Source organism: Mustela erminea, chromosome 11 (assembly GCF_009829155.1).
Source record: "Mustela erminea isolate mMusErm1 chromosome 11, mMusErm1.Pri, whole genome shotgun sequence".
Taxonomy (NCBI): Eukaryota; Metazoa; Chordata; class Mammalia; order Carnivora; family Mustelidae; genus Mustela; species Mustela erminea.
The window spans coordinates 51,617,523-51,644,726 of record NC_045624.1 but is presented as its reverse complement, the minus strand read 5'-3'; the positions used below and the strand labels follow the sequence as shown (position 1 = coordinate 51,644,726).

General features: G+C 41.8%; 1 pseudogene; it reads left to right on the top strand.

Annotated features, from left to right (window-relative positions):
• The first annotated feature begins 21,024 nt into the window (after nt 1–21,024).
• On the top strand, nt 21,025–22,908 carry LOC116569561 (annotated as a pseudogene).
• The last annotated feature ends 4,296 nt before the right edge of the window (nt 22,909–27,204 follow it).

Genomic DNA, 27,204 nt, shown 5'->3' with positions numbered 1-27,204 from the left:
GTTTATTTACTTATTTTAGAGAGAGAGACAGAGAGAGAGAGGGAAAGAGAGCACGAATGGGAGGGGCAGAAGGAGAGGGAGAGAGAGAATCTGGGTGAGGCGCTCCAGGCTCCAGTGATCTTAAGTGGTGATTTTGAGATCACCACCTGAGCCTAAATCAAGTTGGACATTTAACAAACTGTGCCACCCAGGTACCTCTGTATTGTCTTAATTATAAAGGCTTTTCCGTTTTAAGGTCTGATAGGACAAATCCCCCTTCTGTATATTGTGTGTGTGTTTTTAAAGATTTGTTTATTGGGGAGCCTGGGTGGTTCAGTCATTTGGGTATTTGACTCTTGATTTCTACTCCAGTCATGATCTCAGGGTCCTGGGATCCAACTCTGCACTGGGCTCCCTGCTCAGCGGAGAGCCTGCTGCTCCCTCTCCTTCTCTCTGCTGCTCTGCCCACTTGTGCTCTCTCTGTCAAATAAATAAATAAGATCTTAAAAAAAAATAGTGCCTTTCCACTTAGCTACATTGTATCACGTAGAGCACCCATAGCAGGTCACCGCCAAATTCACTTGTAACCTGTAACTTCCAACACTGACAATTAAAAGAGGGATGGATATCAATCAAAGAAAAAAATAGGTAAATTAGACTTCATCAAAATTTAAAACTTTTGTGCGTCAAAGGACACTACCAACAGTGAAAAAACACATAATAGGAGAAAATAATACATAAATAACTCTTATATTTTATTTTATTTTATTTTTTTTTTTTAAAGGTTGTCCGTGATTTTTTTTTTTTAAAGATTTTATTTATTTATTTGAGAGAGAGACAGTGAGAGAGAACATGAGCGAGGAGAAGGTCAGAGAGAGAAGCAGACTCCCCATGGAGCTGGGAGCCCGATGCGGGACTCGATCCCGGGACTCCGGGATCATGACCTGAGCAGAAGGCAGTCGTCCAACCAACTGAGCCACCCAGGCGTCCCAATAACTCTTATATTTTAACAGAAAAACCCAAACAACTAACTCTATTTGAAAATGGGCAAAGGACTTGAATAGATATTTCTCCAGAGAAGATATACAAATGACCGATATGCGCGTGAAGAGATGTCCAACATCATGAGTCACAAGGGAAATGCAAATCAAAACCACAGTGAGATACCACTGCACACCTACTGGGATGGTGATAATAATAATTTTTTGAAACTAGACAATATTAGGGGATACTGGGGGACTCAGTTGGTTAAATATCTGCGTTTTGCTCAGGTCCTGGGATTAAGCCCCAGGATGGGCTCCCTGCTCAGCAGGGAGTCTGCTTCTCCTTCTCCCTCTGCCTGCTGTGGCTCCTGCTTGTGCTCTCTCTCTCTTGCTATGTCTCTCCTCTCTGAAAATAAATAAATAAAATCTTAAAAAAAGAACCCAGACAATAATAATTGTTGACAAGAGTGTAGAAAATAGGATATTGAAACTCTCATACATTGCCAATGGGAATGTAAAATAATGCAGCTAACGTGGAAAACAGTTTGGCAGTTCAAAAAGTTAAAGTTTCTATATGACTCAGCAATTACACTTCTAGGTGTATACACAAGACAACTGAAAGCATGTTTGCATAAAAACTTGTACACATACATTTATAGCAGCACTGTTCCTAATATTTAACAACCCAAATAGTTAATAAGTAGATAAACAAAATGTGGTATATACCTCCAATAGAATATTACTTATCCACATACACGCACAAAAGAAGTACTAGGTGCCTCAGCTGGTTAAGGATCCAACTCTTTCTTTCTTTTTTTTAAAAGATTTTACTTATTTATTTGATAGAGATCACAAGTAGGCAGAGAGGTAGGTGGGGGGGAGGGAAGCAGGCTCCCTGCTGAGTAGAGCCTGATGCGGAGCTTGGTCCCAGGACCCTGGGATCATGACCTGAGCTGAAGGCAGAGGCTTAACCCACTGAGCCATCCAGGTGCCCCAGGGGTCCAACGCTTATACTCAGCTCAGGTCTTGATCTCAGGATTACAAGCTCAAGCCCGGTGTTGCGCTCCACACTGGGTGTGGAGCCTACTTATAAAAGGAAAAGAAAAGAAATACCAGTAAATGCGACAATGTGGACTAAACTTGAAAACGTGGTGAGTGAAAGAACCCAGACACAAAAGGCCACATATTGTATGATTTTATTCATGTAAAATGTGACGTTTAGGCAAATCAATGGAGACAGAAAGGAGGTTATTGATTATCCAGGAGGGGAGGAGGGGAGGGATAGGGACTAACTGCTAATAGGTGCAGGATTTCTTTTGAGGGGTGAAGGGAATGGTCTGAAATCAGATAGCAGTCATGGTTGTTGCATAACACAATGAATATTCCCAAACCCACTGAAATGTACACCTTAAAATCGTGAATTTTATGTTCTATAAAGTGTATCTCAAATTTTAGAATGCTATAAGTAAAAAGGGAAAAATCAGCAAAGAGGAAAAAAGCATCTAAATAATCTACCTGGAATATAAAACCTTTATGTTGTCTCTTAATTGCTTTAAATGATTCCAAAAGATTCCAGACAAAATTGCCCCAATGAAGCAACAGTAAATTCGTGGTGATGATGATGTTTTTTCCTTTCTAATTTATTGTGGCAGTAAAAAAGAGTCAGATGTTATGATCAAGAAATAGAAGGACCCTATAGAAAAGTTATGATGCTGTATGATGCATTAAATTATATTTAATTGATTATACAAACTGATAATGCAGTTATATAAAATGTAAGGTTGTAATTTTGATTTTTAATTTATATTGTTTAAGTATAAGTGATATGTGATGTTAGTTTCGGGTAAAGATAAGAAGTTTCACGTATGCAATAGGTAAGAGTATCACTTACAATTGAATATAATAGTGTGGTCTTGTCTAAGAATATAACACACTAGGGTGCCTGGGTGGCTCAGTGGGTTAAGCCTCTGCCTTCAGCTCAGGTCATGATCTCGGGGTCCTGCGATCGAGTCCTGCATCTGGCTCTCTGCTCAGCAGGGAGCCTGCTTCCCACCTCTCTCTCTGCCTGCCTCTCTGCCTACTTGTGATATCTCTCTCTCTCTCTCTCTCTCTCTCTGTGTCAAATAAATAAATAAATAATTAAAAAATATATAACACACTAAAAAAAGTCTATTTAGTATCTAATTGCAACCCCTCCATCATCTCAATTTAAGAAGTCCAATTTAAGGGGCACCTGGGTGGCTCAGTGGGTTAAGCCGCTGCCTTTGGCTCAGGTCATGATCTCAGGGTCCTGGGATCGAGCCCTGCATGGTGCTCTCTGCTCAGCGGGGAGCCTGCTTCCTTCTTTCTCTCTCTGCCTGCCTCTCTGCCTGCTTGTGATCTCTCTCTGTCAAATAAATAAATAAAATCTTTTTTTTTTTTAAGATTTTATTTATTTATTTGACAGAGAGAAATCACAAGTAGTCAGAGAGGCAGGCAGAGAGAGAGAGGGGAGGAAGCAGGCTCCCTGCTGAGCAGAGAGCCCCATGTGGGACTCGATCCCAGGACCCTGAGATCATGACCTGAGCTGAAGGCAGCGGCTTAACCCACTGAGCCACCCAGGCGCCCAATAAATAAAATCTTTAAAAAAAAAAAAGAAGTCCAATTTAAGAAGTCTGATTGATTGATTGATTGATTTTTGGTGAGAGCACTGAAGTTCTCTCAGCAAATTTCAATTATACTATACAGTGTTATCAATGATAGTTACCATGTTGTATATTAGATCCTCAGATCTTACTCATAACTGGAAATTTGTAACTTTTACTAGCCTCTCCCTATTTTCCCCACCCCTCAGCCCTACCAACCATCATTCTACCCTGTTTCCTCAGAGTTCGACTTTTTTTTTTTTTAAGTTTCCTAAAATGTGATACTGTGTAGTATATGTCTTTCTTTGCCTGGCTTATTTCATTTAGCATGATACTGTCGAATTTCATCCATGTTGTCGCAAATGGCAAGATTTCCATTTTTTGGAAGGCCAAATAATATTCTATTATGTAAATATGTCACATTTTCTTTATCTGTTCATCTGTCAATGGAGACTTAGGTTGTTTCCCTACCTTGACTCCTGTGAATGGTTCTACAATGAACATGGAATATATTCCTGAAAGTGTAGTTGCTAGATCATATAGTAGTTCTAATTTTAATTTTTTGAGAAACCACCCTACTGTTTTCTATAGTGGCTCCACCAGTTTATATTCCCACCAACAGTGTACAACAAGGGTTTCCATTTTTCCACATCCTTGCCAACATTTGTTATCTCTTATCTTTTCAATAATAAACATCCTAACATATATGAGGTAACATCTCATTGTGGTTTTGATTTGCATAAATTATGCATCCTTGATGATTAGTAATGTTGAGCATCTTTTCATTACCTGTTGGCCATTCGTATTTCTTCTTTGGAAAGATGTCTTTTCAGGTTCTTTGCCCATTTTTATTTATTATTTTAATTAATTAATTAATTGATTAATCTCATTCCTGCTGGGATTTATATTAATATATAGTATATTATTTGTTTCAGGGTTACAGTTCTGTGATTCATCAGTCTTACACAATTCACAACACTCACCATAGCACATACCCTTCCCAATGTCCATCAGCCACCTACCTCTCCCTCCCACCCCTCTCCCCTCCAGCAGCCCTCAGTTGGTTTCCCAAGATTAAGAGTCTCTTAATGTTTGTCTCCCTCCCTGGTCCCATTTTGTTTCATTTTTCCCCTCCCTTCCCCCCGTAACTTCCCACCCTGCCTCTCAAACTCCTCATATCAGTGAGATCATACAATAATTGTCTTTCTCTGGCTGACTTATCTCGCTTAGCATAATTCCCTCTAGTTCCATCCACGTCATTGCAAATGGCAAGATTTTTTTTTAAATTTATTTATTCACAAGTAGGCAGAGGCAGGCAGAGAGAGAGGAGGAAGCAGGTTCCCTGCTGAGCAGGGAGCCTGATGAGGGGCTCGATCCCAGGACTCTGGGATCGTGACCTGAGCCGAAGGCAGAGGCTTTAACCCGCTGAGCCACCCAGGCGCCCCGGCAAGATTTTTTTGATGGCTGTATAGTATTCTATTACACAAACAGACACACACACACACACACACACATACACACACACTACTTCTTTATCCATTCATCTGTTGATGGACATCTACGCTCTTTCCATAGTTTGGCTGTTGTGAATATTGCTGCTATAAACATTTGGGTGCATGTGCCCCTTTGGATCTTTGTTCATTTTTAATTTGGTAAATTTGGTTGTTTTTTTTTTTTTTTTTGCATGAAATCCTATATGTATATAGGAGATATTAACCTCTTACTAGATACAACATGGTTTGCAATTTTCCTCCAATTCCATAGGGTGCCTTTTCATTTTGCTGATGGTTTTCTTTGCTCTGAAGAACTTTGCTATGCTTTTGTTAAATCAACATTTGTTAAGGAGAGCCCTGGGGTGCCAATGGTTCAATAAAAGACCACAGGAGAAATTGAGATACAGAAGCTTATTACTCACAATCCTGGCGAGAATACATTGAATGATGCCTCACAGGGACACATGGGGAGGACAAGGCAGGGTACAGGCAGAGTGATAGGACCTGGGGCTCATGCCCTTATTATAGTCTGAGGGTGGAGTGCTTCCTGGGCTGAGGCTGGATGGTCAATTCAAACAAAAAAGAGTGGAGTTTTGGTAAACTGTGGGGGAGGGAGGTCTTCTCTAAGGTGTGTACAAGGAGAAGGCCCTGGGAGGTTGGGGGAACTGTTTATTCCAAAGACTACTGGAAGAGTGACATCAGGAATTGACATTTGCTTGTGTTCTTCAGGGTTGTTTGCTATCCAAGAGACCCACCTGCACAATGGGTAGCATCAGTTTAAAGTCCCCAGAGGGCAGTTGGCCAAACAGAATGGGTGCCAAGACAGAAATGCCGTGGAGTAGCTTAGCTGAAATCTCAGTAATCCATCCTGTGATGCCTTAACATCAGGAATAACAATCATGTGTGTGGCAGATACATACAAAGAATAGATATTGTTTTCTGAAGCCATCATAAAGCACATTTAACAAAGGCAAGGATGATGAAACCTATGATTAATACATTTGTTACTGTTTGAAATCCTGTTCTTAGTTATTCTCCCAGGTGGATGGTGAAAGCCATGAGAACAAACCAGGGAACTTAAGGAGTGTGGGAATTTGTTGAAATATTATGGATACATGACAAGTGATATGTAAATCTTGACACATCTTCTGGAGGTTGGCCTGTACCGGTCCTGACTTGTTAAAGTTCATGCAGCAAGAAGTTCCCTGTAAATAACAGATTCCACACCATTCAGCCCATAGGAAATCTAATGACAGTTGATCATCCATCACTTTGTACTAGTGAGCATTACTGCTGCATCAGACTCAGACTATGAGGTAGTGTCTGTGTGCGGTTGTTTGGGTAGCTGACAATTACCGAGTGATTTTTAATATTTGATCTTGTTTGGCCAGGCTGTTCCTATGTCTGTCATCCAGTCCCAACAGGATAGGGATAAGAATGGATTTTTTTTCTTTTTAAAGATTTTATTTGTTTGACAGAGAGAGGCATAGTGAGAGAGGGAACATAAGCAGGGGGAATGGGAGAGGAAGAAGCAGGCTTTCCACCGAGCAGGGAGCCTGATGTGGGGCTTGATCCCAGGACCCTGAGATCATGACCTGAGCAGAAGGCAGACGCTTAATGACTGAGCCACCCAGATGCCCCAAGAATGGCTTTCTTGGTACAAACAGCAGGGCATCTATAATGGAGAGGTGCCAGGAAAATAAAGGATAGCTGGACTATTGGAGGTAATAATGTTGCAGTAATAAAGGTCATCTCTGTGGACTGCTTGTAGCCTGGGAAGGGCCAAGTGGACTTGCTCCTGATCCCTTGAAGTAGATACACAGTAGAATTTGAATTTGAATGGGATATTATTTATTATTAAGTGGCTCTGAGGATACAGGGTGAGATCTACCCTTTTGTGTTTCAGTATAGTTGGGAGCCTTTAGAAAGTACCACTGTGGGGAGTTATTTAGATACTTACCCACAGGGTGCCCTGTTTGGAGGCCAGATTAGGGGTTTGGTTTAGCCAAAATGAGGTTCGTGGTGTTTGGGAGGGTGGGGTTTAGGACAAGGAAGTGATCACTAGGAAGAATTGCGGAATAGCTAGTGAAATAGGATTGTAGGTCTGACCCTGAACGGTAACAGATTCAATATCATTTTTTAAAAAAGATTGTATTTATTTATTTTACAGAGAGAGATCACAAGTAAACAGAGAGGCAAGCAGAGAGAGAGAGAGAGGGAAGCAGGCTCCCTGCTGAGCAGAGAGCCCGATGCGGGACTCAATCCCAGGACCCTGAGATCAAGACCTGAGCCGAAGGCAGCGGCTTAACCCACTGAGCCACCCAGGCACCCTCAATATCATTTTTAAAAAAGATTTTATATACTTATTTTGTTTTATTTTTTTTAATTTTTTTAATTTTTTTTTTTAAAAGATTATTTATTTATTTATTTGACAGAGAGACATCACAAGTAGGCAGAGAGGCAGGCAGAGAGAGAGAGAGAGGAGGAAGCAGGCTCCCCGCTGAGCAGAGAGCCCGATGCGGGACTCGATCCCAGGACCCTGAGATCATGACCTGAGCCGAAGGCAGCGGCTTAACCCACTGAGCCACCCAGGCGCCCCTTATTTTGTTTTAAAGGGAGAGTGTGTGCACATGTGTGCACATGAGTGGGGGTGGGGGAGTAGGCCAAGGGAAAGGAAGAGGGAAAGAATCCCAAGCAAACTGTGCTGAGCTTGGAGCCCAGTGCAGGGCTTGATCTCATAACCCTGAGATGATGATCTGAGCCGAAACCAGGAGTCAGATACTCAAACAACTAAGCCCCCCAGGCGCCCCCAGATCCAATATCATTTTACTTGCAAGGTCTGGGTTGTTATGTTGGAACTTAGTATACAATCATGTCAGATCTGGCTCACTGGGTTGTGGTCTGGGGCAGGGCTGTGGCATACATCGGGGAAGGGCTTATGGAGAAGATGTGCAGAGGAGTGTAGGTAGCAATTTCAGGCATTGAGAAGGTGCTGGTGGTTGTGGCGGAAATAATGTAATCTAGTACACTGAGCAGTGAACACAGCAGCAGGAGGTCCCAAACCACGGGATCTAAGCAAATCAAGTTAAAGATGTTGCAACCAAGTGCCTTATTTTGGCTAGTGCTGTTTAGACAGTCTGGCCTGCCATAAGGATGAAGCGATGGCTGGTGCAGCCAGGGACACTTACTGTTTTGCAAGCATTTTGATAGATCCAAAATTCAAGAGATAAGTATTTAGCTATTCCTGAAAAAATAGAACTCTGTGGGATTCTCAGGGTTGATTAGCCAAGGTATTTTTGCAACTTGGTCTTGAGGCTAATAGTCATCACAGTCACTTCTCTCCTGGTATGGAGGCAATCTGGGATGGGAAAGTCCCCATGTCCAGCAAGGCTGGAACGCTTTATCTTCCTCATCTGTCTCTTGGTTTGTGGCATTGCCATCTGAGCTACAGTTGTCTCCAAGAGTGAGCTCTCACTTTGTCCTGGGCCATATTGTCTGAGGTGTTGGTGTGCTTGGGGGTGGTGGAGGCCAACCCTGGGGAAGGATGGCCTTCCCAGGTGGAGGTCCATGCACGATGGGAATGGCTGGCTGGTATTAAATCCCAAGGGTATATATATTTTTAAAAAGGACTTTTATTTTGGGGCACCTGGCTGGCTCAGTCAGAAGAGCATGTGACTCTTGATCTTGGGGCTATAAGTTCAAACCCTATGTTGGGTGTAGAGATTAGTTAGAAATAAAAATTTTAGGGATACCTAAAATTCACTCAGTAGAACATGCAGCCCTTGATCTCTGGATCCTGAATTCAAGTCCCATGTTGGGTATAGAAATCGTTTAAATAAATAAGCTTAAAAATGTTTTTAAAAAGTTCTGAGTGTATATACTGGAGGCCTGACTCAGGACAGAACTACAAGTATGGGTTCTTCTGTTCAGTGAGTGGATCTCAGTGAACTCCATTGGATCATTAAGGGGGCACCTTGCAAGGAGCATGCAATGTCCATGACCCAGATTTTTGGAGAATCCATCCACAATTTAGATAATGGGTATATTGATACATTAATTGTAGGGACATTTTGTGGATAGCAGCTTTATAATCTAGAGATTAGCCCATTACAATTATAAGAAATTCATCAGGGCACAAACCTGTGATTTGTGATGAGTCTGATTTGGCTACATTGGGAAGACCGTTCTGTTTGGGAGATAATTTGAGACATAGTGTAAGGAAAGAGTAACTCATTTAAGTATCATTTTCACTGGCACCATTTAATGTGGATGGAGGTGAGCTTTGGATCAGGGTCCATACTCCATGACATGCTGAGTAAAGCCGTTCTAACAGGATCCACCAGCATCTGGCATGCAACTGTACACCTGACTGATTTTGTTCCAGCACGTCTGAAACAAGATTAGGGCCCAGGGGTCTACTAGTAACACTATTATCTAGGCTGTGCACAAGAACAGTCACAGCCATGACAAAGAATACTGCCTTTGACTAGTGTGGGGTTTCCTTCTGTTGAGCAATCTGGATACTGACCAAAGGATGAGTGTACTTGCTCTGGAACAAGAGGTCATTTACGTCTTCCTCTAAGGTAGGGTAGGGGCCTTGTCTCAGTTCACTGAGAGCAGCTATAGATCCCAGGATTTCTGTTTGGCATTTCTTTCCAACATGATGGGCATCCACTAGGCAGGCCTCTTCTCCTTTCTTTGAGATCTACACAGATCTGCTAGTGGGTTCTGGAGCTGTAATTTCAATCTTCTGCAAAATTTTTGATATATTTACTTTAGTTAGGCAACCTTTATAACCCAAATAGTAAGGCAAAGCTGGTGGCCTTAATTACCCTGGCGGGACTGGGCCATTGTCTGGGCCAATGACATTTGTTTGCTTATTTGCCTGTTTGTTTGTTTATAGAGTAGGCTCTATGCCAAACATGGGGCTTGAACTCATGATCTTGGGATTGAGAGTTGCACACTCTACTGATTGAGCCAACCAGATTGGGCCAATAATATTTATATAATTGTGATTGCTAAGCAATTTGGTAGAGGTTTGTCTCCTCAGGCTCTATATTATAAGAGGGTCATATTGCACAATCTGCCCTTGATCAGGTTGCCAGCATGTGCAAGATGGTGAGATGGTGGAAAAGTCAATATGGTAAAGAGAGCATTGTTCTGGTGAGCAGATGAGTGGTGTCCTCTCTGATATGGAGGTTGCCCGGAAATGCTATCTGGGGAGTCCTTGGAGGAGACTGATAGTTGATATGGGAAATTTAGAGATACAAGATCTGGGAATTAAGCAGTATTATAGCCTGGGATAAAATTTCTCTCCATTTGGGGACCACTTATTGTTTAAAAGCTTAAGAAACAAGTAGGTCACTATGCCTGTCTTTTGTAAGTCTAGCCTCTTGGGGCTGGTAAGCTAGGTTGAAATTCCATATGATTTCATGTTCTAAAGCCCGTGACAAAACAATTTGGGAGATGAAATGGGCTCCTTGATCTAAATCTATGATATCTGGTGAACCAAAGGAGATGATCATATACCTGGTTAAGAAGGAGATGACATGCTGGGAAGTAGTCAGTGGAGTCTAGTAAAGTTATCAGTAATGGTGGTTATGTACTTACCAGCTTTAGCAGAGGGTGACAGTGGCCAGAAAAAAAATCAATTTGCCGTTGTGAATAGGGTCTGTTACCCCAGGAGATACATGTCTTCCAGAACCTTCCAGAATTTTCTTTGGGAGCAGAGAGGGACACTCACTGATTGGGTCTATTGTCATTGTGAGGGGGATGCAATGACAATAGGCCCAGTCAGTGAGTAGTGTAACTCCCCTATGGTTTGTTGGAACATGGGCCCACTCTGCTAGTGCGTATGGCATCTCTGGAGGAATAGTTGTGTCCAGAACTGATAATTTGGGAGATGGCTCATGCAGGGCCTTGGAACATGTGTAATTTGGGTAAGAAGTCTACAGTGTTATTATAATGTGTTCCTGGTGTTTGTTGGCATGTGTGCAGAGACCATCACTGGCATATGAGAGCTGGCTCTGTATTTCCAAGTAGAGATAATCCAGATAGGCTTTCCCTGAATCATGAAATTATCCCTTTTGTTATTGTCCAGACCAGCCTGTGGGCCTATTGGCTACCATCCAGGGGTCAGTAAAAATGCGTGCTCCTGACAGTCTCATTTTAATGGCCTGTTTTAGAGTTAGGCATGCTGTCACCAGTCTTCCAGTTGGGCTGAGCTAGGAGAGCTCCCCTGCACTAGGGATATGCAGCTAGCAAGATGATATGCATCAGTCTCTCAGCAGGTGGCATTGTGGATAATGGTGTTGCTGCCCATCCCCTTTCCATGTTAGGCAGTTGCTCCCAAAGTGCTCCCCAAACTATTCGAGGGGCCGGCAGTGAAGGTGCCTCTAGCAGCACCTCGATGTCAGTGGACAAAGGGCTAAGCATGGGAGGAGCCACATCGTCCTGTAATTTGGAAAAACCCTTGATAGCAGGTTTAGCACTTTCCTAAAGTTACGAATTCCCATTTAACAGCGAGGCGTTGGTGGCCAGGCTAAGTCTCTTGCGCTGAAACCCTAAACCAAGGCAAGATGGGAACTTGGTGTGTGAAGCTGGGAGCCTGTTAATATCTTTTTCTCTAAAAGGATCCAGTAGGTTACCAAAACTTGGGGCTTAAGTGTCATGTACCTGACTGCTATTTGGGGCAGAACCCCATGGGCAGCCAGGTAGAGCCACACTTAGTCCAGAGACCCTGTGAGGTGTAATGAAGCATCACCAGTGATTCAGTTCAGAAGTGTGAGCCTCCAGGGACTAAGGCAGAGCCTGCCGTATGTCTTGTTGGCCCAGCCATGATGCAGTTTGTTGAGATACTCCCCAGTAGAGAACGCTGATTTAGGGGTAGCTGGGTGGCTCAGTTGGTTAAGTGTCTGCCTTCGCCTCAGATCGAGATCTTGGAGTCCTGGGATTGAGCCCTGTGTTGTATTCTGTGCTCAGCGGAGAGTCTGCTGGTCCCTCTCTCTTCCCCCTGCTCCTCGCTCTTGTTCTCTCCCATCCCTCACCCTACCCCTGCATGTGCTTGTGTGTGTGGGCTCTCTCTCTCAAATACATAAAATCTTTAACCAAAAAAGAGAAAGAAAAAAAGAAAGAAGCTGATTGGCACGTAATGGCGTTAGAGGCCTGTGTAATATGTATGAGTGTAGAACATGTTGTCCAAAGGTGAAAAGACCTCCTATGTGCTGTGCCTGCCATAGTGTCATGGGAGGCTTCATTGTGAGAATTTGATTTTTTTTTTTAAGACTTATTAATTTATTTGACAGAGAGTGAGTGAGCACAAATGGGGAAGCAGCAGAGGGAAAGGGAGAAGAGGGTCCTCAGGGAGCCTGATGCGATATAGGACTCCATCCCAGGACCCAGGCATCATGACCTGAGCCAAAGGCAGACGCTTAACCAACCGAGCCACCCGCGTGCCCCAAGGAGTTGATGTTTTATAGCAAGAGGAATTTTGCAGGCTCAGCTGAGCACCATGTCAAGAAACTTAATAGAAGTGGCCAGTCCTTGGGTCTTATGTGGGGCAATCCTCTCTGTCCATCCTCTCTGCTGTTAAGTGTTGTGGTACGAGGTGTAAGTCTTCCTGAATGATATCCTCAGAGGACCTCCACGACAGAATGTCATCTATATGATGTTAAAGGCAGCAGCGTGTTAGTTTGAGTGAAATTCGAAATTGTCTGCTTAGGGTGTATGTGATGGAGAGGCTGTTTAGATAATCCCTAGGGAGCTCATTAAAATTATACTGGGTGCCCTAAAAACTGAAAGCAAATCTAGGTGTGGGTCTTCAGTTATTGAGATCAGGTAAAACATGTTGGCTAAATCTTGGACAGCACAGTAGGGGCTCTGAGTCCTTTGGATGTCATCTGTCATGTTTAAAATATTGGGAATGAGAGCTACAGTGGCTAGAACCTGTGCTTTTAATACTAAATTGTTAATAGTAAAATTTTTTTAAGGAGATAGAAGCTTACTGAATATGCTGCAAGGGAGTAGTGTGCAGAACAGCAAAAGAGAGGCTGTCTGGCATGAGTCAATTTTTTTTTTTTAAGATTTTATTTATTTATTTGACAGACACAAGTAGGCAGAGAGGCAGGCAGAGAGGAGGAAGCAGGCTCTCCGCCCAGCAGAGAGCCCGACGTGGGGCTCGATCCCAGGACTCTGGAATCATGACCTGAGCCGAAGGCAGGGGCTTTAGCCCACTGAGCCACCCAGGCGCCCCTGGCACAAATCAATTTTTAATAGTTGGTTGTTAATCTTCATTCATTGGTGAATGATTTAAAACTGGCCAGATCGAGTTATTAAAGGGGGGGGGGGAATGGTGAGCCTAATGACCCTGGTGTAAGCATAACTTTAATGTTGAGCCAAAAGCCCTCTGTATCTTGCTTCAGCCAGTATTGTGGTGTATTTACTCTTTTCACTGGAAGAAGCATTTGAATAGGTTCCCATCTGGCAGCTCCCATAAGAAAGCCCAGAAATTTAGGTTTACCCCACCAGGTTTGTGGATGAGTGAGGAAATCCATATCTACATTAGGAGAAGAGAGCTAGGGAGCCATCATCATTGGTAACTGTCTTAGAAATATGGTGCTAACAGACACATGTAGCTTAGTTTGTACTTTTTACAGTTTTACCTGCTATGCCTTATAGGCTGTATGAGTTTCCCTTGGGGAGTTTAGAAGGGTTACCTGGAATTACTGTAACTTGGACTCCTGTGTCTAATAGAGCCAAGAGTATTTATGTCAGACCATTAGAACTTGTGCCATGAGACTTGTGATATCCCATAAGGTCAGGGAATGCAGTGTGACAGCAGCAAGGTATACAGTGACAGAAGGACATGGTCCCAGTCATACTTGCCTTTGCAGGAAGCCATGACTTCCTGAATAAAGGTGCCCCTACCATCCTGATTAGGACTCTGAGTTCTGGTGCCCATCCACAAATACAGGGGTCAGAGAAACAGAGGCTCCTTCTTCTAAAGGCAGTGCCTGGTACCTTGGGAGCCCACACTAGGTGAGAGTTACCAATAATGAATGGACTTATGAAAATCTCAGCCAATTGTCCTAATAGTCAGTAACTGGGCCTGTGCTTAGGATCAGGAAACACCTTGTCTAATACCCACTGGGGGAATTTATCCTCTGTGGGGCAATTAATAGCCAGAAACAACATCGGAGGCACCTCAAACTACCTTTAATGAGCAATGCTCTGAGGTTCTGGTTGTTTCTTTTGGAGTTTGCACTTTGGGATGGGAAGCCTCAGTAGCATTCTGAATAGGCAATATGCTGCAGTGAAGTGGAGAGTGGCAGAAAATATGTGGTCCAAGATGATCTTGTACATTCTCCAGGACCTGTGAGTAATCAACTTCTGTATCTCAATTTTCTTATGATCTTTTGTTGAACTGTGGCTCACCAGAGATTTTCTTAGCAAATATTGATTTAACAAAGTCATAACAATTGGTATCACAAACAGGATGGTAGAGCTATGCTTGCAATTGATCACAGGTGATGTATTTTAGCTGCAGTGGTTGACTGATTGGCTCTCTCAGGTGAGCAATTCTATCTGGGAAATGTTAATTCTTTGCTGATGTTCCTTTCTGCTATTTTGTGGAAACAACCACGACCAATGTACATTGTTGCCTTATTGTTTTTTGTGTTTGAATGATCTATCCTTTGTTGAAAGTGCAGTATTGAAAGTCCCTGCTATTATTGTGTTGATGTCTATTTCTCTCTTCAGGTCTGTTGATGTTTGCTTTATTTATATGTTCTGATGTTGGGTACATAAACATTTTTTTAAAAAGATTTTATTTATTTGACAGACAGAAATCACAAGTAGGCAGAGAAGGAGGCAGAGGTGGTGGGGGGAGAAACAGGCTCCCTGCTGAGCAGAGAGCCCAATTCGAGACTCGATCCCAGGACTCTGGAATCATGACCTGAGCTGAAGGCAGAGGCTTTAACCCACTGAGCCACCCAGGCACCCCATAAACATTTTTTAAAAAAAGATTTTATTTATTCATTTGAGAGAGTGACAGAGAGAGCACAAGCAGGGGGAGAGGCAGAGGGAGAGGCAGACTCCCTGCTGAGTTGGAAGTCAAATCTGGGGCTTCATCCCAGGTCCTGGAGATCATGACTCCAGCTGAAGGCAGATGCTCAACCATCTGAGCCACCCAGGTGCCCCAAACATTTTAACATTCCAACATATCCTTTTGAAGGATTCACCCCTATGTTATACAATGATCTTTGGTTCTTGTTGCAGATTTTGGCTTACAGTCCATTTTGTCTAATGTCGCTGTAACTACTGCTGCTTTCTTTTACTTTCCGTTTGCATGGAATATTTTTCCATTGCTTTGCTTTCAGTCTATGTGTGTCCTTTAAGCTGAAGTGAGTATCTTGTAGGTAGCATATAGCTGAATTTTATTTTTTTGTCCATTCAGCCACTCCATGTCTTTTGATTGAAGAATTTATTCCATTTACATTTAAAGTAATTACTGGTAGTATGCATTTGCAAACTGAACTACTGCCATTTTGTTAATTATTTTCCAGCTGTTTTATAGTTACTTTGTTCCTTTCTTCCTCTGTGATTGGTGATTTTTCCATTACATTTTTCAGTGCAGTTATTATATTATTCAGCTCTCTGATTTCCATTTGACACTTTTCTTTAAAAAAAAGCTTTTAAAATTTTATTCATTTGAGAGAGAGAACACAGGGAAGGGAGCAGAGGGGGATGGAGAGGGACAAGAGACTCCACTGTGAGTGTGGAGTCCAACACAGGGTTGAGCTCATGACACCGAGACCATAACCCTAGCCAAAACCAGGAGTTGTACACTTAACAGACTGAGCCACTCAGGCACCCCTGTTTGGTACTTTTTTATATGTTCTATCTCTTTGTTGAAATTCTGTTTGTTTATGCATTGTTCTGACCTATGACTTATTTTTTTTTAAAGATTTACTTATTTATTTTAGAGAGAGAGAGTGTGAGGGTGGGGCAGAGGGAGAGAGAGAGAATCTCAAGTTGGGTCCACACTCAGTGCAGAGCCCAACACGGGGCTTGATCCATGACCTTGAGATCATGACCTGAGCTGAAATCAAGAGTTGGACGTTTAATTGACTGATCCACCCAGGCACCCCACTACGACTGTTATTTTGAACTCTTTATTGGGTAGATCACTTATCTCCATTTCATTTCAATTTATATCCAGGATTTTTTTTTTCCTTTGGAATATATTCCACTCTTTCTTCATTTTCCTTGACTCTCTGTGTTGGTTTTTGTGCATTGCATAAGACAGACACATCTCCCACCAGAGAGACTGGTCTTGTGCAAGAGATAAACCTTGCCAGTCAGCCTGGACTGAGCTCCTCGTTGCCTCTCAAAATTTTGTGGTTGCCCAAACTACCATTTTTGTTCTTAGTGGCTCCTAGTAACTGAAGGTGTGCCAAGACCTGACAGTATCCCAAAGGGAAGGATGACAGTTAGCAACTAGATGCAGGCTTATTAGAAGCTTTAATCTCAGGTGGTAGTATGAAAGTTTGGAATTAAACCCCTTTTGGAGAGAAACTGGGAGATGAGCATTTTTATCTGTTCCCTCTGTACTGAGCCCAGATGTAGGGCTCAAGGGGTGGGGGCAGGTGGACTTCTTCAGAGCCTATTTTAAAAACTACTTCTTTGCTGTAAATGCAAACCCCATTGACTATCAGATGTGTGATCCAAATCCTCTAATCTTCAGAGAGAAGCTGGCTCTCCTCAATGAGGACCGATCTTAATGAAATGGAGTTGGGGATTCCCTCCTGATTGCATGACACCATGCCTGGGAGGAAGTTTATGGTGAGAGTGTATCTAAGTCTTTCCTACTCATTTTTAAAAAAAGATTGTATTTATTTGACAGAGAGATCACAAGTAGGCAGAGCAGCAGGCAGAGAGAGAGGGAGGAAGCCGACTCCCCCAGAGCCTGATGTGGGGCTCAATCCCAGGACCCGGAGATCATGACCCAAGCCGAAGGCAGAGGCTTAACCCACTGAGCCACCCAGGTGCCCCATTTCCTACTCATGCTATATATGGACTGGGCCAGTCAGGTGTCCTGGAGTTCAGTAGATCTTAATATGCTGACCTACTTGGGTTTTCAAACCTCATCAAGGAATTCATGTTGCATGTCCTTTACAACCAGAGGAGGATGAGCTTGAGGGGAAGAATAGATAAAGATGGCCAGTCGTAACTGTGGGGGACCCTGCCTGGTTTGGGGATTCAGATGAGATCCAGCAGCATTCGGGGTGGTAGGACAGTAGACTGTTTTGGCGAGTCAATGCCACCAGGTGGCAGTATGAGCATGCTGGAAAGCCAAGGTCAGAGCTTCGGGCTACATGGGTACCTGAATGCAGGTAGGTGACTCAAAGGTATACACTTCCATCGTTGTTTTTTTTCCTCCTCCCTTGGCCAACTCATCTTATATTAACGTTAATCTTTTGCAGGTTTATATAAGTTCTTGCTTTATATGGCCCCTTACATTCGACAACCCTAAATATAAAATATTGGAGCAGAAGAAACCAGATTCAAAAAAATTTTTTTAAGTTTTAATTAATTTATTCATTTTTTTAAGTAATCTCTGAACCCAACATGGAGCTTGAACTCATGACCCCAAGATCAAGAGTTCAGCTTGTCTGACTGAACCAGCCAGGTGCCCCCTCTAAAATTTTTTTTATTGAGATAAAATTCACATACCCTAAAAATTAAAATTACATTAAAATTAAAAATAAAAAAATTTAAACTATTTTAAACTGCATGGTTGAGTAAGTTTTAGTGTATTTACAATGTTCTACAATCATTATTATTGTTATTTCCAGGATATTTGTATTACTCCAAAAAGAAACCCTGTACCAGTTATGTAGTCACTCCCTATACTCCCTTCCCTCCATCCTCTAACAACCATTAATCTACTTTTTGTCTCTCTGCACTTGCCTATGCCGTGCATTTCATATAAATGGAATTATACAATATGCAGCATTTTTTTTTTTTTTAATTAAGTGGGCTCCATGGCCAACATGGGGCTTGAGCTCACAACCTGAGATCAAGGGTTGCATGCTCTGCTGACTGATCCTGAACCCCGGGATCATGACCTGAGCTAAAGGCAGACACCTAACAACTGAGCCACCCAGGCGCCCCTGCAGCACATTTTTTTTTTTTTAAGATTTTTATTTATTTATTTGACAGACAGAGATCACAAGTAGGCAGAGAGGCAGGCAGAGAGAGAGAGGAGGAAGCAGGCTCCCTGCTGAGCAGAGAGCCCGATGCGGGGCTCCATCTCAGGACTCTGAGATCATGACCTGAGCCGAAGGTAGAGGCTTTAACCCACTGAGCCACCCAGGCACTCCAGCACATGTTTTTAATGGCAAGATTTTTCTATGGTGCCGAAATAAAGCCATGTTCCATCTAAAATATCAGAGTTTATACAGGATGGGAAAAACGTACAGTTTTGAAATAATTAGTAACTCTAACTTGCCTTAATATTTTATAACAGAGTTTTAGGGACTACCCAAATGGGGTTTCCCTGACTTCTTGGACAGGAACACACATTAATTCTTTTCATTGCAATGAGATAGAGACTAAAGGATAGAAGCAACAAAGACTGATCAGTGCGGTTCATGTCCCCTTAATTCCTTAGCAAATAAAAAGCAAAACAGGGGCCCCTGGATGGCTCAGTTGATTAAGCATCTAAGGTCATGATCTCAGGGTCCTGGGATCAAATCCTGTGTTGGGCTCCCTTCTCAGTGGGGAGTCTGCTTCTCTCTCTCCCTCTGCCCCTCTCCTAGCTCATGCTCCCTATCTCTATCTCTGTTTCAAATAAATAAAATCATTTCTTAAAGAAAATGATCTCATTTAAATCATTTGAGAGAGAGAGATGCACATGGGAGAGAAAATGAGCAGAGGGAGAGGCAGAGGGAAAGGAGGCTCCCCACCGAGCCAGGAGCCCGACATGGGGCTCAATTCCAGGACCCCGTGATCATGACCTGAGCTGAAGGCAGATGTTTAACCATCTGAGCCACCGAGGCACCCCTCAGATAAATAAAATCTTTAAAAAAAGAAAAAAGAAAAGCAGTATCCAGACATGACCCACCATGTATTCAGGCTCCTGTTAAAGGCAGGATTCTTTCTGTAGTCTTCACAGTGTTGAGCCCAGACTATTGACAACTGGTCCCTGACAGGTTTTGCCCATGGCTCACAGCACTGACACTTATGGGGAGAGCTGAGTGTTTATCAGCAACAGTTGAGGGAAGCAGGGAGAGGGGTTTGGCCTCCTTTCATAATCTTCCCAATGGTAGAAATTGTGAGTTAACAGCAATGCTTAATCCCATCTTTTTTCATCTTATTTGGGATACATAGAAAATAGATTCTCTTCAAGTGGTTTTAAAAGATTTTATTTATTTATTTATTTGTCAGAAAGAGAGAGAGAGAAAGCACACAAGCAGACAGAGAGGCAGGCAGAGGCAGAGAGAGAGGCAGACTCCCTGCTGAGCAAGGAGCCTGATACGGGACTCGATCCCAGGACCCTGGGATCAACTTGAAGTGTTTTTATAGCTAACTATATCAAAAAGAAAAGCAAACGATATTTCTGACCTCAGGGGACATAAGCCCGGTACTTAAAGATGCTTCAAATTCTATCCTAAATGGAATATCACCTTCTCTGTTAGTGAAGGGCACAGATCTTTCTTTAAACTAGCTGTTAGTTCTTCTGTTGACCATGAAAAAGAAAATAATTACTAGTAGGTGGAAGGGGTGTCAGGCCCAAGAAGGTTTTTCCGTGCAGCTTCTGGAGTGTTGAGTTAACATCTTCACTAGTTAAAACACAGAATCTAAGACGTGTGTGCTTTAAAAATTGGAATTAATAGAAGTAAAAATGACAGTAATGTAGGGAGAAAGTGACTCCACCTAAGTCATAAATTGTTATAATAGGGAAATCCAACTGTATCTTGAAAATTACAAAAAAATTCTGATTATATAAAGTGCAAACAAAAGGCAAGCATGGGGGACACCTGGGTGGCTCAGTCAGTGAAGCATCTGCCTTTGGCTCAGGTCATGATCCCAGGGTCCTAGGATCAAGTGCTATATTGGGCTCTTTGCTCAATGGGGACCCTGCTTCTCCCTTTGCTCTCTGCTCCCCCTGCTTGTGCTTTCTCTCTCTCTCTCTGGCAAATAAATCAATAAATAAAAATCATTAAAAAAAAAACCCAGAACAAAACAAAACGAGACATGCATAAATCCATGGAAGAGATTTTCATTCATTTAATATCATTTATTACGTATGTATTTTCCGTGTACTGTGATAGATGTACTATGATCAAGAGGATTGGGTTGCCCTTAAATATTCAATTCTGATTATATAATTTTAAATGGCCACAATGAAGAAGGAAAGAAGGGGTTGTCTGAAGAAGGCAGTATGCTATTATGAGATATTTTCTGATTAGCTCAGACTCTAATACAAAATTTGTAAATGGTGGAAGTAAGGAAATATAACCAAGTATGAATAGGGAGAATGTCATAAATCTGTAAAAACGCTAAGGCCCCAAATGAGTTGAGAATTGCAGATCTGCTGAGGACAAATAAAAAGTTTATAAATCATATTTAGAGCAAAAAGATAACAGGAGAATTAGGTCTGATGCTTGAGGCTAGCTCTGTAATGTGAACAAGTAGCAGAGTAAACAGAATTCTTTTGAGTCTCTCTTTTATGTCAAGGAGAATGTTTTTTTTTTTTTTTTTAAGATTTTATTTATTTATTTGACAGAGAGAAATCACCAGTAGACAGAGAGGCAGGCAGAGAGAGAGAGAGGGAAGCAGGCTCCCTGCCGAGCAGAGAGCCCGATGTGGGACTCGATCCCAGGAACCTGAGATCACGACCTGAGCCGAAGGCAGTGGCTCAACCCACTGAGCCACCCAGGCGCCCCTCAAGGAGAATGTTTTTATACTTAAAAAGGTAAAACAAAAGTGGCTTGGAAGGAACTGGAGCCTAAGATGGATGAGAAATGAAGTATAGAGGTCCAAATAATTTCAGTCAACTAGACTGCATGACCTGTGTCCTGCAAACTCAGTCCAGAATGAATAGTTGAACATTTGTGATTTTGAAAATCAAGGAGAATGACACCAAGATCAGATATCAGCAAATACAGTGGCAACTTTCTAAAAGAAGAAGATGGATTGCTTTCCTGTCTTGCAAGATGGCAGGCGAAAACGCCGAGAAGCCCGATACTAAGGAGAAGTAACCTGGAGCCAAGAAGGCTGATGCTGGTGGCAAGGTCAAGAAGGGTAACCTCGAGGGATGCCTGGGTGGCTCAGTTGGTTAAGCAGCTGCCTTTGGCTCAGGTCATGATCCCAGCGTCCTGGGATCGAGTCCCACATCGGGCTCCTTGCTCCACAGGGACCCTGCTTCTCCCTCTGACTCTGCCTGCCACTCTGCCTGTGCTCGCTCTTGCTCTCTCTCTCTCTCTGACAAATAAATAAATAAAATCTTAAAAAAAAAAAAAGAAGGGTAACCTCGAGGCTAAAATGCCAAAGCAGGCGAAGCTCCATTGCAGCCGAAACCCTGTCCTTGTCAGAGGAATTGGTGGATGTTCCTGATTGGCTATGTAGTCCAGGAAGGCCATGTACAAGAGGAAGTATTTAGCATCTAAATCCAGGATTGACGAGAAAAAGAAGGTTCTTGGGGTGCCTGGGTGGCTCAGTGGGTTAAAGCCTCTGCCTTCAGCTCGGGTCATGGTCCCAGAGTCCTGGGATTGAGCCCCGCGTTGGGCTCTCTGCTCAGCGGGGAGCCTGCTTCCTCCTCTCTCTCTGGCTGCCTCTCTGCCTACTTGTGATCTCTATCAAATAAATAAATAAAGAGGTGACTGGGTGGCTCAGTCATTAAGTGTCTGTCTTTGGCTCAGGTCATGATCTCAGAGTCCTGGGATCAAGCCCCGCATCGGGCTCCCTGCTCAGTGGGGAGCCTGCTTCTCCCTCTCCCACTGCTGCTCTGCCTGCTTGTACTCTCTAGCTTTCTCTGTCAAATAAATAAATAAAATCGTTTAAAAAATTAAATAAATAAATAAATAAAATCTTAAAAAAAAAGAAAAAGAGGGTTCTTGCTACTGTCACAAAACCTATTATTGGTGACAAGAATGGTAGTACCCGAGTGGTTAAACTCTGCAAAGTATCTAAGTATTATCCTACTGAAGATGTGTCTCAAAAGCTACTGAGCCACGGCAGAAACTTTCCAGTCAGCATTTGAGAAAACTGAACTAGCTTCACTCCTAGCACCATTTTGATCATTCTTACTGAGCACTACAGACGCAAGAAGGTGGTTTTCCTGAAGCAACTGAGCACTGTCTTGCTAGCTGTGAAGAGACCTCTGGCCTTCAGTCAGGTTCCTCTGCATAGAACAACAGAAATTTGTCATTGCTACCTCCACCAAAATTGCTATCAGTAGTGTGAAAATCCCCAAACACCTCACTGATGCTTACTCAGGATGAAGAAGCTGTATAACCCTAGACACCAGGAAGGGGAGATCTTCAACATGGAGAAAGAGAAATGTGAGATTACAGGGTAGTGCGAGGTTGATCAGAAAGATGTGAACTCATAAATTCTGCCAAAAATCAAAGCTGTTCTCAGCTTCAGGGCTACCTCCTCTCTGTGCTTTTTCCCACAAATGGAGTTTACCCTCATAAACTGATGTTCCAAATTTCTTAGAAAGAGGGGTACCTGGATGGCTCAGTATATTAAGTGTCTGACTGGCTCAGGTCATGAACTTGGGGTCCTGGGGCGGAGCTCCCTTTCAGGCTCTGTACACAGGGGGGAGTCTGCTTCTCCCTCTCCCTCTCTCTAAAATAAATAAATAAAATTAAAAATAAATAAATAAAATTAAAAATAAATAAATAAAATATCTTACAAAGAACCTAATTAAATAACTGATCCATTAAAAGAAAAGAAGAAGGGACGCCTGGGTGGCTCAGTTGGTTAAGCGGCTGCCTTCGGCTCAGGTCATGATCCCAGCATCCTGGGATCGAGTCCCACGTGGGGCTCCTTGCTTGGCAGGGAGCCTGCTTCTCTCTCTGCCTCTGCCTGCCACTCTGTATGCCTGTGCTTGCTCTTGCTTCTCTCTCTATGACAAATAACTAAATAAAATCTTTAAAAAAAATAAAAAAGAAAAGAAAAGAAGAAAAAGAAGAAGGTGGAGTGCTCAAACCCAGTTTTGCTCCTGAGCAAGATTCAGGAAGGGATTATTTGAAGTATCATTTAGGGCCTTTCACCAAGTATACACATTATTAGAAGTGAGAGTTTGCTAGGGACATGTATTTTCAGATTCACCTTTCTTTATTTTGATAGGATTAATGAATTTGTGAAAAAGTGAAAAATGATAGTAAATCCAGGCTTCTACAAGGTTTTAGAATAGTTTTCTTTTCTTTCTTTTTTTTTTTTTTTTTTTAAGGATTTTGTTTATTCATCTGACAGAGATCACAAGTAGGTAGAGAGGCAGGCAGAGAGAGAGGGGAAGCAGGCTCCCCACAGAGCAGAGAGCCTGATACAGAGCTCGATCCCAGAATCCTGGGATCATGACCTGAGCCGAAGGCAGAAGCTTTAACCCACTGAGCCACCCAGGTGCCTCTAGAATAGTTTTCTTATTACATCTTTCAGACTCCAAGGTCCTTGAGCACAAGGGATTATGCTCCATTTGTCTTTGGGTCTCCAATGCCTGAAAGAGTTCTTAATAGTTTGCTAGATAAATAAGTATATTAAATGAATAAAGCATACAGAAATATGGGTCAGATGCTGGTACAATAGAGCAATCTTGCCTGAAAGATCCAGCCAATGGATAGGTATCAAACTAGACAAAAGAGAAGTTCAAAGTGTGAAATGATAGGTAAAGCACAATACAAACTTGGTTTTGAAAATGATACATTTGTGTGGAATAATAGAGAAAACCTTTATGTATTTCAGAAGGGAGTGTCTGGCTACTTAGTATGGCTGTTCTAGTTAGCAGTCAATATTCATTGAAATTAAAAATTTGACTCCTGAGTAGATATCAGAGATACTCTTCACAGGACCTTAAGAAACAGAAATGAGAATGTTTATTCTAATTTTTAAAATTTTGTTTGTAGCAAAGGACAGGAAGCAACATAGGGGCGGTATCTTAGACCTGAGTAAGAGGTTCATGACAGATAAATACAGCAGCTGAGGAACTTTTGCAATAACGAACAATTCATATTACTAAATGTGTATGTGTGGTTTAGACATAACATGGTTAAGACAGAAGCTGATGCTTTAAATTGGACATGGAAATATAGAATTATGAACAGTTTTACTTTCATGAAAATCTGTAAAAAATTTAGTTAAATTTTCAGAAAACTGAATTTAAAATTCAGCTTTATTTAAATAATTTTGGCTGAATACTCTAATATCTATTATAAATTATGTTGCATTTTAATGTAATAAATAATTTTGGGTACTATAGAAGAAAAGTATGTTTTGAAAATAGTGTATGAGATTTCATTTTAATTTTTACTTGTACATGTATTTTAACTTTTTGAAAAAAAGATTTTATTTATTTATTTGAGAGAGAGAGAGAGAGTGCACAAATTGCGGGGGAGGGGCTAAGGGAGAGGGCAAGGGAGAATCTGACTCCTCCCTGAACAAGGAGCCAATGGCTGGGCTCAACGGCGACTTAGAGTTTGGGGCTCTGTCCCAGGACCCTAAGATCATAACCTGAGCTGAAGTCAGACATTTAACTAACTGAGCCACCCAGGTGCTCCTGTATTTTAACTTTTAAAATGAAAATATATTTAAGTTGTGTAAAATCTGAATATATTACAGATTGTTTTTTAATTTGGATTGTTGAGAATAAATACAAGTCAACATCATCACAGATATAGAAAATACAAAAGTGGAGCTCAAAAAGAAAAAAAAGCTGAAAAGAAATGAAATAGAAAGTCTTTTTTTTTTTTTTTTTAAAGTAAGTTCTATGCCCATCGTGGGGTTTGAACCCGTGACCCCCTGAGATTGAGAGTAGCATGCTCTGCTCACAGAGCCAGACAGGTTCACTAAAATAGGAAGTCTTTATAAGAAGCAATCTGCTTACATTTTTAGAAGTTGGAGACAATGATGGCAAGCAGGCTTCTGTTGAGAATGATTCACTTAAGATTCTTGAGTAGATTACAGATTGTTTATTTAATATAGATTTAATAATTGATCAATACAATGAAAGCAGGAAGAAAATTATTCTCTTCAAATACATAACTTGACTGGGTAAAATGAAATCTCTGTAATTTCACATTCTTTACTAAAAGGTTTAGCAACTGGCTGAAGCAATTAGAATTAATTGAGAATTATACATGAAATCAGCAGGTGAATGAGGAAGAGAAATCCTGAGGTTTTCAATGGTTTGTTGAGCAATAATCCTGGACGATGACCATCACATTCTTCTGTTTCAACTGAATGATTATAATTTTAATTTTTATTTTCATTCAGGAAAATTTAGTAATTTCCTTTACACCAAAATGCTTTCAAATGGAATACAAAACCATAGAATTTGCATTTTATATTTTGAGTTTAAAGGCTATGTATTTTGTTATGCTGTTACACAGCTCACAACCAATTTTCAAGGTCAGCTCTGGCCAACTAAAGTATTTGAGACTAGAAATATTTGGGGTTCTGATTAAAAGAACGGAAATGTCACTGGTACACACATGCTTTTATGGATCTGGGAAAAGAAAAGACTGAGTAATCAGCAAACAATGATAGCATTTATCAACACAAATAAACACTGACATAGGGCATTATTGTAATACTCTTTTTTTTTTTTTAAGATCTTTTTTATTTATTTGAGATGGAGAGAGAAAGAGAGCACAGAGGGAAAGGGGGAGGGAAAAGCAGATTCCCTGCGGAGTGCAGAGCTCAGCTTGGGGCTGGATCCCTGGACCCTGAGATCATGACCTGAGCCGAAGGCAGATGCTTAATGAACTCAGTCACCCAGTATTACTATTGCAATACTCTTTTTTTTTTGTCTTTTCTAAAGATTTTATTTATTTATCTGAGAGAGAGTGTGAGAAGAGAGGTCAGAGGGAGAAGCAGACTCCCCTCTGAGCAGGGAGCCCGATGGGGGACTCGATCCTGGGACTCCAGGATCATGATCTGAGCCGAAGGCAGTCACTTAACCAACTGAGCCACCCAGGTGCCCCAACTATTGCAATACTCTTTTTTTTTTTTTTTTAAAGATTTTATTTATTTGACACAGAGAGAGAGATCACAAGCAGGCAGAGAGAGGGGGAAGCAGGTTCCCTGCTGAGCAGATAGCCAGATGCGGGGCTCGATCTCAGGACCCTGAGATCATGACCTAAGCCGAAGGCAGAGGCTTTAACCCACTGAGCCACCCAGGTGCCCCTATTGCAATACTTTTAAAGTAACTTTAACAGCAGAACATTTAGAGAAAGCGGCAGAACATTTCTAGATTCAGAATAAATGATTTTGAAAGTTGAAGCTAGTTAAGACAGATAAGTAATTATTACTATCTAAGATGGAAAGTTAAGTATAGGATTATTAATTTAAGGGCTATTAAAGTGAGAGAAGAAATCACATACAAAATGAAACTTAAATATTTACATTATCAACTTCAACTTGATTGTAAAGTCATGTTGAATAATTAAACACATGTATACACACACACTTACTTTTGAACTACCATAAGAAAACAAAGCGACAAATTAAGGAAAGTTTCATTGACATTGCCCTTGTTGTAAAAAAAAAAAAAAAAGTACAGGCTTTTGGCTAAAGAAATGAACTGAAAAAACATTGTCAATTTTAAGCCTCGGTTCAAAAGTTTGCTGAAGCTAAGTCTGCTAAGAAACAAATGTGGAGGGGCACCTGGGTGGCTCAGTTCGTTAAGTATCCAATTCTTGGTTTTGGCTCAGGGCATGATCTCAGGGCCCTGAGATTGAGCCCCACATCAGGCTCTATGTTCAGTGTGAAGTCTGCTTGAGATCTGTCTTTCTATCCCTCTCTGCCCCTCCCCCATCTCACGCACGCGCGCTCTCTCTCTCTCTCTCTCTCTCTAAAAATAAATAAATAAATCTTTAAAAAAAAAAAAAAAAGAGAGAG